Source organism: Eurosta solidaginis, unplaced genomic scaffold (genome assembly GCF_040869045.1).
Source record: "Eurosta solidaginis isolate ZX-2024a unplaced genomic scaffold, ASM4086904v1 ctg00001216.1, whole genome shotgun sequence".
Taxonomy (NCBI): domain Eukaryota; kingdom Metazoa; phylum Arthropoda; class Insecta; order Diptera; family Tephritidae; genus Eurosta; species Eurosta solidaginis.
Window position 1 is genome coordinate 207,191 of NW_027137007.1, and position 13,163 is coordinate 220,353.

Below are 13,163 nucleotides of genomic sequence, written 5' to 3' on the forward strand. Positions count from 1 at the left end.
CTTTGACGTAGAAATTGAACCGTTAACGATAGAAGCTTGTATCAGCCTGTGGAGCAATATACACATAAAAACCTACCATCTGCAAAAATAAAATCGATTCTATCTTGCTTGGTTCAATAGATATGTATACTTATCCCTTTTAGTCGGTTAACCCCAACCAGTATGACGTAGACGTTGAACCGTTAGCGATAGAACCGTGGGTCAGCCTGTGGACAAATATACACATAAAAACCTACCAGATGCAAAAATAAAATCGATTCTATCTTGCATGGTGCAATAGATATGGACACTTATCCCTTTTAGTCGGTTAACCCCATCCACTTTGACGTAGAAATTGAACCGTTAACGATAGAACCTTGTATCAGCTTGTGGATTAATATACACATAAAAAACTATTATCTTCAAAAACAAAATGGGTTCTATCTTGCTTGGTTCAATAGATATGGATACTTATCCCTTTTAGTCGGTTAACCCCACCCACTTTGACGTAGAAATTGAACCGTTAACGATAGAACCTTGTATCAGCCTGTGGAGCAATATACACATAAAAACCTATTATCTTCAAAAACAAAATGGGTTCTATCTTGCTTGGTTCAATAGATATGGATACTTATCCCTTTTAGTCGGTTAACCCCACCCAGTATGACGTAGAAATTGAACCGTTAACGATAGAACCTTGTATTAGCTTGTGGATTAATATACACATAAAATCCTACCATCTGCAAAAATAAAATCGATTCTATCTTGCTGGGTTCAATAGATATGGACACTTATTCCTTTTAGTCAGTTAACCCCATCCACTTTGACGTAGAAATTGAACCGTTAACGATAGAACCTTGTATCAGCTTGTGGATTAATATACACATAAAAAACTATTATCTTCAAAAACAAAATGGGTTCTATCTTGCTTGGTTCAATAGATATGGATACTTATCCCTTTTAGTCGGTTAACCCCACCCACTTTGACGTAGAAATTGAACCGTTAACGATAGAACCTTGTATCAGCCTGTGGAGCAATATACACATAAAAACCTACCATCTGCAAAAATAAAATCGATTCTAACTTGCTTGGTTCAATAGATATGTATACTTATCCCTTTTAGTCGGTTAACCCCACCCAGTATGACGTAGACGTTGAACCGTTAGCGATAGAACCGTGGATCAGCCTGTGGACTAATATACACATAAAACCTACCAGATGCAAAAATAAAATCGATTCTATCTTGTATGGTGCAATAGATATGGACACTTATCCCTTTTAGTCGGTTAACCCCACCCACTATGACGTAGAAATTGAACCGTTAACGACAGAACCTTGTATCAGCTTGTGGATTAATATACACATAAAAACCTACCATCTGCAGAAACAAAATCGATTCTATCTTGCTTGGTTCAATAGATATGGACACTTATCCCCTTTAGTCGGTTAACCCCACCCACAATAGATATGGACACTTATCCCTTTTAGTCGGTTAACCCCATCCACTTTTGACGTAGAAATTGAACCGTTAACGATAGAACCTTGTATCAGCTTGTGGATTAATATACACATAAAAACCTATTATCCTCAAAAACAAAATGGGTTCTATCTTGCTTGGTTCAATAGATATGGATACTTATCCCTTTTAGTCGGTTAACCCCACCCACTTTGACGTAGAAATTGAACGGTTAACGATAGAACCTTGTATCAGCCTGTGGAGCAATATACACATAAAAACCTACCATCTGCAAAAATAAAATCGATTCTATCTTGCTTGGTTCAATAGATATGTATAATTATCCCTTTTAGTCGGTTAACCCCACCCAGTATGACGTAGACGTTGAACCGTTAGCGATAGAACCGTGGATCAGCCTGTGGACTAATATACACATAAAAACCTACCAGATGCAAAAATAAAATCGATTCTATCTTGCATGGTGCAATAGATATGGATACTTATCCCTTTTAGTCGGTTAACCCCACCCACTATGACGTAGAAATTGAACCGTTAACGACAGAACCTTGTATCAGCTTGTGGATTAATATACACATAAAAACCTATTATCTTCAAAACCAAAATGGGTTCTATCTTGCTTGGTTCAATAGATATGGATACTTATCCCTTTTAGTCGGTTAACCCCACACACTTTGACGTAGAAATTGAACCGTTAAGGATAGAACCTTGTATTAGCTTGTGGATTAATATACACATAAAATCCTACCATCTGCAAAAATAAAATCGATTCTATCTTGCTTGGTTCAATAGATATGGACACTTATCCCTTTTAGTCGGTTAACCCCACCCACAATAGATATGGACACTTATCCCTTTTAGTCGGTTAACCCCATCCACTTTGACGTAGAAATTGAACCGTTAACGATAGAACCTTGTATCAGCTTGTGGATTAATATACACATAAAAACCTATCATCTTCAAAAACAAAATGGGTTCTATCTTGCTTGGTTCAATAGATATGGATACTTATCTCTTTTAGTCGGTTAACCCCACACACTTTGACGTAGAAATTGAACCGTTAACGATAGAACCTTGTATTAGCTTGTGGATTAATACACACATAAAATCCTACCATTTGCAAAAATAAAATCGATTCTATCTTCCTTGGTTCAATAGATATGAACACTTATCCCTTTTAGTCGGTTAACCCCATCCACTTTGACGTAGAAATTGAACCGTTAACGATAGAACCTTGTATCAGCTTGTGGACTAATATACACATAAAAACCTACCAGATGCAAAAATAAAATCGATTCTATCTTTGATGGTGCAATAGATATGGACACTTATCCCTTTTAGTCGGTTAACCCCACCCACTATGACGTAGAAATTGAACCGTTAACGACAGAACCTTGTATCAGCTTGTGGATTAATATACACATAAAAACCTACCATCTGCAGAAACAAAATCGATTCTATCTTGCTTGGTTCAATAGATATGGACACTTATCCCTTTTAGTCGGTTAACCCCACCCACAATAGATATGGACACTTATCCCTTTTAGTCGGTTAACCCCATCCACTTTGACGTAGAAATTGAACCGTTAACGATAGAACCTTGTATGAGCTTGTGGATTAATATACACATAAAAACCTATCATCTTCCAAAACAAAATGGGTTCTATCTTGCTTGGTTCAATAGATATGGATACTTATCCCTTTTAGTCGGTTAACCCCACACACTTTGACGTAGAAATTGAACCGTTAACGATAGAACCTTGTATTATCTTGTGGATTAATATACACATAAAAACCTATTATCTTCAAAACCAAAAGGGGTTCTATCTTGCTTGGTTCAATAGATATGGATACTTATCCCTTTTAGTCGGTTAACCCCACCCACTTTGACGTAGAAATTGAACCGTTAACGATAGAACCTTGTATCAGCTTGTGGATTAATATACACATAAAAACCTATTATCTTCAAAACCAAAAGGGGTTCTATCTTGCTTGGTTCAATAGATATGGATACTTATCCCTTTTAGTCGGTTAACCCCACCCACTTTGACGTAGAAATTGAACCGTTAACGATAGAAGCTTGTATCAGCCTGTGGAGCAATATACACATAAAAACCTACCATCTGCAGAAACAAAATCGATTCTATCTTGCTTGGTTCAATAGATATGGACACTTATCCCTTTTAGTCAGTTAACCCCATCCACTTTGACGTAGAAATTGAACCGTTAACGATAGAACCTTGTATCAGCTTGTGGATTAATATACACATAAAAACCTATTATCTTCAAAACCAAAAGGGGTTCTATCTTGCTTGGTTCAATAGATATGGATACTTATCCCTTTTAGTCGGTTAACCCCACCCACTTTGACGTAGAAATTGAACCGTTAACGATAGAAGCTTGTATCAGCCTGTGGAGCAATATACACATAAAAACCTACCATCTGCAAAAATAAAATCGATTCTATCTTGCTTGGTTCAATAGATATGTATACTTATCCCTTTTAGTCGGTTAACCCCAACCAGTATGACGTAGACGTTGAACCGTTAGCGATAGAACCGTGGGTCAGCCTGTGGACTAATATACACATAAAAACCTACCAGATGCAAAAATAAAATCGATTCTATCTTGCATGGTGCAATAGATATGGACACTTATCCCTTTTAGTCGGTTAACCCCATCCACTTTGACGTAGAAATTGAACCGTTAACGATAGAACCTTGTATCAGCTTGTGGATTAATATACACATAAAAAACTATTATCTTCAAAAACAAAATGGGTTCTATCTTGCTTGGTTCAATAGATATGGATACTTATCCCTTTTAGTCGGTTAACCCCACCCACTTTGACGTAGAAATTGAACCGTTAACGATAGAACCTTGTATCAGCCTGTGGAGCAATATACACATAAAAACCTATTATCTTCAAAAACAAAATGGGTTCTATCTTGCTTGGTTCAATAGATATGGATACTTATCCCTTTTAGTCGGTTAACCCCACCCAGTATGACGTAGAAATTGAACCGTTAACGATAGAACCTTGTATTAGCTTGTGGATTAATATACACATAAAATCCTACCATCTGCAAAAATAAAATCGATTCTATCTTGCTTGGTTCAATAGATATGGACACTTATTCCTTTTAGTCAGTTAACCCCATCCACTTTGACGTAGAAATTGAACCGTTAACGATAGAACCTTGTATCAGCTTGTGGATTAATATACACATAAAAAACTATTATCTTCAAAAACAAAATGGGTTCTATCTTGCTTGGTTCAATAGATATGGATACTTATCCCTTTTAGTCGGTTAACCCCACCCACTTTGACGTAGAAATTGAACCGTTAACGATAGAACCTTGTATCAGCCTGTGGAGCAATATACACATAAAAACCTACCATCTGCAAAAATAAAATCGATTCTAACTTGCTTGGTTCAATAGATATGTATACTTATCCCTTTTAGTCGGTTAACCCCACCCAGTATGACGTAGACGTTGAACCGTTAGCGATAGAACCGTGGATCAGCCTGTGGACTAATATACACATAAAACCTACCAGATGCAAAAATAAAATCGATTCTATCTTGCATGGTGCAATAGATATGGACACTTATCCCTTTTAGTCGGTTAACCCCACCCACTATGACGTAGAAATTGAACCGTTAACGACAGAACCTTGTATCAGCTTGTGGATTAATATACACATAAAAACCTACCATCCGCAGAAACAAAATCGATTCTATCTTGCTTGGTTCAATAGATATGGACACTTATCCCTTTTAGTCGGTTAACCCCACCCACAATAGATATGGACACTTATCCCTTTTAGTCGGTTAACCCCATCCACTTTTGACGTAGAAATTGAACCGTTAACGATAGAACCTTGTATTAGCTTGTGGATTAATATACACATAAAATCCTACCATCTGCAAAAATAAAATCGATTCTATCTTGCTTGGTTCAATAGATATGGACACTTATTCCTTTTAGTCAGTTAACCCCATCCACTTTGACGTAGAAATTGAACCGTTAACGATAGAACCTTGTATCAGCTTGTGGATTAATATACACATAAAAAACTATTATCTTCAAAAACAAAATGGGTTCTATCTTGCTTGGTTCAATAGATATGGATACTTATCCCTTTTAGTCGGTTAACCCCACCCACTTTGACGTAGAAATTGAACCGTTAACGATAGAACCTTGTATCAGCCTGTGGAGCAATATACACATAAAAACCTACCATCTGCAAAAATAAAATCGATCCTATCTTGCTTGGTTCAATAGATATGTATACTTATCCCTTTTAGTCGGTTAACCCCACCCAGTATGACGTAGACGTTGAACCGTTAGCGATAGAACCGTGGATCAGCCTGTGGACTAATATACACATAAAAACCTACCAGATGCAAAAATAAAGTCGATTCTATCTTTGATGGTGCAATAGATATGGACACTTATCCCTTTTAGTCGGTTAACCCCACCCACTATGACTTAGAAATTGAACCGTTAACGATAGAACCTTGTATCAGCTTGTGGATTAATATACACATAAAAACCTACCATCTGCAGAAACAAAATCGATTCTATCTTGCTTGGTTCAATAGATATGGACACTTATCCCTTTTAGTCGGTTAACCCCACCCACAATAGATATGGACACTTATCCCTTTTAGTCGGTTAACCCCATCCACTTTGACGTAGAAATTGAACCGTTAACGATAGAACCTTGTATGAGCTTGTGGATTAATATACACATAAAAACCTATCATCTTCCAAAACAAAATGGGTTCTATCTTGCTTGGTTCAATAGATATGGATACTTATCCCTTTTAGTCGGTTAACCCCACACACTTTGACGTAGAAAATGAACCGTTAACGATAGAACCTTGTATTATCTTGTGGATTAATATACACATAAAATCCTACCATCTGCAAAAATAAAATCGATTCTATCTTGCTTGGTTCAATAGATATGGACACTTTTCCCTTTTAGTCAGTTAACCCCATCCACTTTGACGTAGAAATTGAACCGTTAACGATAGAACCTTGTATCAGCTTGTGGATTAATATACACATAAAAACCTATTATCTTCAAAAACAAAAGGGGTTCTATCTTGCTTGGTTCAATAGATATGGATACTTATCCCTTTTAGTCGGTTAACCCCACCCACTTTGACGTAGAAATTGAACCGTTAACGATAGAAGCTTGTATCAGCCTGTGGAGCAATATACACATAAAAACCTACCATCTGCAAAAATAAAATCGATTCTATCTTGCTTGGTTCAATAGATATGTATACTTATCCCTTTTAGTCGGTTAACCCCAACCAGTATGACGTAGACGTTGAACCGTTAGCGATAGAACCGTGGGTCAGCCTGTGGACAAATATACACATAAAAACCTACCAGATGCAAAAATAAAATCGATTCTATCTTGCATGGTGCAATAGATATGGACACTTATCCCTTTTAGTCGGTTAACCCCATCCACTTTGACGTAGAAATTGAACCGTTAACGATAGAACCTTGTATCAGCTTGTGGATTAATATACACATAAAAAACTATTATCTTCAAAAACAAAATGGGTTCTATCTTGCTTGGTTCAATAGATATGGATACTTATCCCTTTTAGTCGGTTAACCCCACCCACTTTGACGTAGAAATTGAACCGTTAACGATAGAACCTTGTATCAGCCTGTGGAGCAATATACACATAAAAACCTATTATCTTCAAAAACAAAATGGGTTCTATCTTGCTTGGTTCAATAGATATGGATACTTATCCCTTTTAGTCGGTTAACCCCACCCAGTATGACGTAGAAATTGAACCGTTAACGATAGAACCTTGTATTAGCTTGTGGATTAATATACACATAAAATCCTACCATCTGCAAAAATAAAATCGATTCTATCTTGCTGGGTTCAATAGATATGGACACTTATTCCTTTTAGTCAGTTAACCCCATCCACTTTGACGTAGAAATTGAACCGTTAACGATAGAACCTTGTATCAGCTTGTGGATTAATATACACATAAAAAACTATTATCTTCAAAAACAAAATGGGTTCTATCTTGCTTGGTTCAATAGATATGGATACTTATCCCTTTTAGTCGGTTAACCCCACCCACTTTGACGTAGAAATTGAACCGTTAACGATAGAACCTTGTATCAGCCTGTGGAGCAATATACACATAAAAACCTACCATCTGCAAAAATAAAATCGATTCTAACTTGCTTGGTTCAATAGATATGTATACTTATCCCTTTTAGTCGGTTAACCCCACCCAGTATGACGTAGACGTTGAACCGTTAGCGATAGAACCGTGGATCAGCCTGTGGACTAATATACACATAAAACCTACCAGATGCAAAAATAAAATCGATTCTATCTTGTATGGTGCAATAGATATGGACACTTATCCCTTTTAGTCGGTTAACCCCACCCACTATGACGTAGAAATTGAACCGTTAACGACAGAACCTTGTATCAGCTTGTGGATTAATATACACATAAAAACCTACCATCTGCAGAAACAAAATCGATTCTATCTTGCTTGGTTCAATAGATATGGACACTTATCCCCTTTAGTCGGTTAACCCCACCCACAATAGATATGGACACTTATCCCTTTTAGTCGGTTAACCCCATCCACTTTTGACGTAGAAATTGAACCGTTAACGATAGAACCTTGTATCAGCTTGTGGATTAATATACACATAAAAACCTATTATCCTCAAAAACAAAATGGGTTCTATCTTGCTTGGTTCAATAGATATGGATACTTATCCCTTTTAGTCGGTTAACCCCACCCACTTTGACGTAGAAATTGAACGGTTAACGATAGAACCTTGTATCAGCCTGTGGAGCAATATACACATAAAAACCTACCATCTGCAAAAACAAAATCGATTCTATCTTGCTTGGTTCAATAGATATGTATAATTATCCCTTTTAGTCGGTTAACCCCACCCAGTATGACGTAGACGTTGAACCGTTAGCGATAGAACCGTGGATCAGCCTGTGGACTAATATACACATAAAAACCTACCAGATGCAAAAATAAAATCGATTCTATCTTGCATGGTGCAATAGATATGGATACTTATCCCTTTTAGTCGGTTAACCCCACCCACTATGACGTAGAAATTGAACCGTTAACGACAGAACCTTGTATCAGCTTGTGGATTAATATACACATAAAAACCTATTATCTTCAAAACCAAAATGGGTTCTATCTTGCTTGGTTCAATAGATATGGATACTTATCCCTTTTAGTCGGTTAACCCCACACACTTTGACGTAGAAATTGAACCGTTAAGGATAGAACCTTGTATTAGCTTGTGGATTAATATACACATAAAATCCTACCATCTGCAAAAATAAAATCGATTCTATCTTGCTTGGTTCAATAGATATGGACACTTATCCCTTTTAGTCGGTTAACCCCACCCACAATAGATATGGACACTTATCCCTTTTAGTCGGTTAACCCCATCCACTTTGACGTAGAAATTGAACCGTTAACGATAGAACCTTGTATCAGCTTGTGGATTAATATACACATAAAAACCTATCATCTTCAAAAACAAAATGGGTTCTATCTTGCTTGGTTCAATAGATATGGATACTTATCTCTTTTAGTCGGTTAACCCCACACACTTTGACGTAGAAATTGAACCGTTAACGATAGAACCTTGTATTAGCTTGTGGATTAATACGCACATAAAATCCTACCATCTGCAAAAATAAAATCGATTCTATCTTCCTTGGTTCAATAGGTATGAACACTTATCCCTTTTAGTCGGTTAACCCCATCCACTTTGACGTAGAAATTGAACCGTTAACGATAGAACCTTGTATCAGCTTGTGGACTAATATACACATAAAAACCTACCAGATGCAAAAATAAAATCGATTCTATTTTTGATGGTGCAATAGATATGGACACTTATCCCTTTTAGTCGGTTAACCCCACCCACTATGACGTAGAAATTGAACCGTTAACGACAGAACCTTGTATCAGCTTGTGGATTAATATACACATAAAAACCTACCATCTGCAGAAACAAAATCGATTCTATCTTGCTTGGTTCAATAGATATGGACACTTATCCCTTTTAGTCGGTTAACCCCACCCACAATAGATATGGACACTTATCCCTTTTAGTCGGTTAACCCCATCCACTTTGACGTAGAAATTGAACCGTTAACGATAGAACCTTGTATGAGCTTGTGGATTAATATACACATAAAAACCTATCATCTTCCAAAACAAAATGGGTTCTATCTTGCTTGGTTCAATAGATATGGATACTTATCCCTTTTAGTCGGTTAACCCCACACACTTTGACGTAGAAATTGAACCGTTAACGATAGAACCTTGTATTATCTTGTGGATTAATATACACATAAAATCCTACCATCTGCAAAAATAAAATCGATTCTATCTTGCTTGGTTCAATAGATATGGACACTTATCCCTTTTAGTCAGTTAACCCCATCCACTTTGACGTAGAAATTGAACCGTTAACGATAGAACCTTGTATCAGCTTGTGGATTAATATACACATAAAAACCTATTATCTTCAAAACCAAAAGGGGTTCTATCTTGCTTGGTTCAATAGATATGGATACTTATCCCTTTTAGTCGGTTAACCCCACCCACTTTGACGTAGAAATTGAACCGTTAACGATAGAAGCTTGTATCAGCCTGTGGAGCAATATACACATAAAAACCTACCATCTGCAAAAATAAAATCGATTCTATCTTGCTTGGTTCAATAGATATGTATACTTATCCCTTTTAGTCGGTTAACCCCAACCAGTATGACGTAGACGTTGAACCGTTAGCGATAGAACCGTGGGTCAGCCTGTGGACTAATATACACATAAAAACCTACCAGATGCAAAAATAAAATCGATTCTATCTTGCATGGTGCAATAGATATGGACACTTATCCCTTTTAGTCGGTTAACCCCATCCACTTTGACGTAGAAATTGAACCGTTAACGATAGAACCTTGTATCAGCTTGTGGATTAATATACACATAAAAAACTATTATCTTCAAAAACAAAATGGGTTCTATCTTGCTTGGTTCAATAGATATGGATACTTATCCCTTTTAGTCGGTTAACCCCACCCACTTTGACGTAGAAATTGAACCGTTAACGATAGAACCTTGTATCAGCCTGTGGAGCAATATACACATAAAAACCTATTATCTTCAAAAACAAAATGGGTTCTATCTTGCTTGGTTCAATAGATATGGATACTTATCCCTTTTAGTCGGTTAACCCCACCCAGTATGACGTAGAAATTGAACCGTTAACGATAGAACCTTGTATTAGCTTGTGGATTAATATACACATAAAATCCTACCATCTGCAAAAATAAAATCGATTCTATCTTGCTTGGTTCAATAGATATGGACACTTATTCCTTTTAGTCAGTTAACCCCATCCACTTTGACGTAGAAATTGAACCGTTAACGATAGAACCTTGTATCAGCTTGTGGATTAATATACACATAAAAAACTATTATCTTCAAAAACAAAATGGGTTCTATCTTGCTTGGTTCAATAGATATGGATACTTATCCCTTTTAGTCGGTTAACCCCACCCACTTTGACGTAGAAATTGAACCGTTAACGATAGAACCTTGTATCAGCCTGTGGAGCAATATACACATAAAAACCTACCATCTGCAAAAATAAAATCGATTCTAACTTGCTTGGTTCAATAGATATGTATACTTATCCCTTTTAGTCGGTTAACCCCACCCAGTATGACGTAGACGTTGAACCGTTAGCGATAGAACCGTGGATCAGCCTGTGGACTAATATACACATAAAACCTACCAGATGCAAAAATAAAATCGATTCTATCTTGCATGGTGCAATAGATATGGACACTTATCCCTTTTAGTCGGTTAACCCCACCCACTATGACGTAGAAATTGAACCGTTAACGACAGAACCTTGTATCAGCTTGTGGATTAATATACACATAAAAACCTACCATCCGCAGAAACAAAATCGATTCTATCTTGCTTGGTTCAATAGATATGGACACTTATCCCTTTTAGTCGGTTAACCCCACCCACAATAGATATGGACACTTATCCCTTTTAGTCGGTTAACCCCATCCACTTTTGACGTAGAAATTGAACCGTTAACGATAGAACCTTGTATCAGCTTGTGGATTAATATACACATAAAAACCTATTATCTTCAAAAACAAAATGGGTTCTATCTTGCTTGGTTCAATAGATATGGATACTTATCCCTTTTAGTCGGTTAACCCCACCCACTTTGACGTAGAAATTGAACCGTTAACGATAGAACCTTGTATCAGCCTGTGGAGCAATATACACATAAAAACCTACCATCTGCAAAAATAAAATCGATTCTATCTTGCTTGGTTCAATAGATATGTATAATTATCCCTTTTAGTCGGTTAACCCCACCCAGTATGACGTAGACGTTGAACCGTTAGCGATACAACCGTGGATCAGCCTGTGGACTAATATACACATAAAAACCTACCAGATGCAAAAATAAAATCGATTCTATCTTGCATGGTGCAATAGATATGGACACTTATCCCTTTTAGTCGGTTAACCCCACCCACTATGACGTAGAAATTGAACCGTTAACGACAGAACCTTGTATCAGCTTGTGGATTAATATACACATAAAAACCTATTATCTTCAAAACCAAAATGGGTTCTATCTTGCGTGGTTCAATAGATATGGATACTTATCCCTTTTAGTCGGTTAACCCCACACACTTTGACGTAGAAATTGAACCGTTAAGGATAGAACCTTGTATTAGCTTGTGGATTAATATACACATAAAATCCTACCATCTGCAAAAATAAAATCGATTCTATCTTGCTTGGTTCAATAGATATGGACACTTATCCCTTTTAGTCGGTTAACCCCACCCACAATAGATATGGACACTTATCCCTTTTAGTCGGTTAACCCCATCCACTTTGACGTAGAAATTGAACCGTTAACGATAGAACCTTGTATCAGCTTGTGGATTAATATACACATAAAAACCTATCATCTTCAAAAACAAAATGGGTTCTATCTTGCTTGGTTCAATAGATATGGATACTTATCTCTTTTAGTCGGTTAACCCCACACACTTTGACGTAGAAATTGAACCGTTAACGATAGAACCTTGTATTAGCTTGTGGATTAATACACACATAAAATCCTACCATCTGCAAAAATAAAATCGATTCTATCTTGCTTGGTTCAATAGATATGAACACTTATCCCTTTTAGTCGGTTAACCCCATCCACTTTGACGTAGAAATTGAACCGTTAACGATAGAACCTTGTATCAGCTTGTGGATTAATATACACATAAAAACCTATTATCTTCAAAAACAAAATGGGTTCTATCTTGCTTGGTTCAATAGATATGGATACTTATCCCTTTTAGTCGGTTAACCCCACACACTTTGACGTAGAAATTGAACCGTTAAGGATAGAACCTTGTATTAGCTTGTGGATTAATATACACATAAAATCCTACCATCTGCAAAAATAAAATCGATTCTATCTTGCTTGGTTCAATAGATATGGACACTTATCCCCTTTAGTCAGTTAACCCCATCCACTTTGACGTAGAAATTGAACCGTTAACGATAGAACCTTGTATCAGCTTGTGGATTAATATACA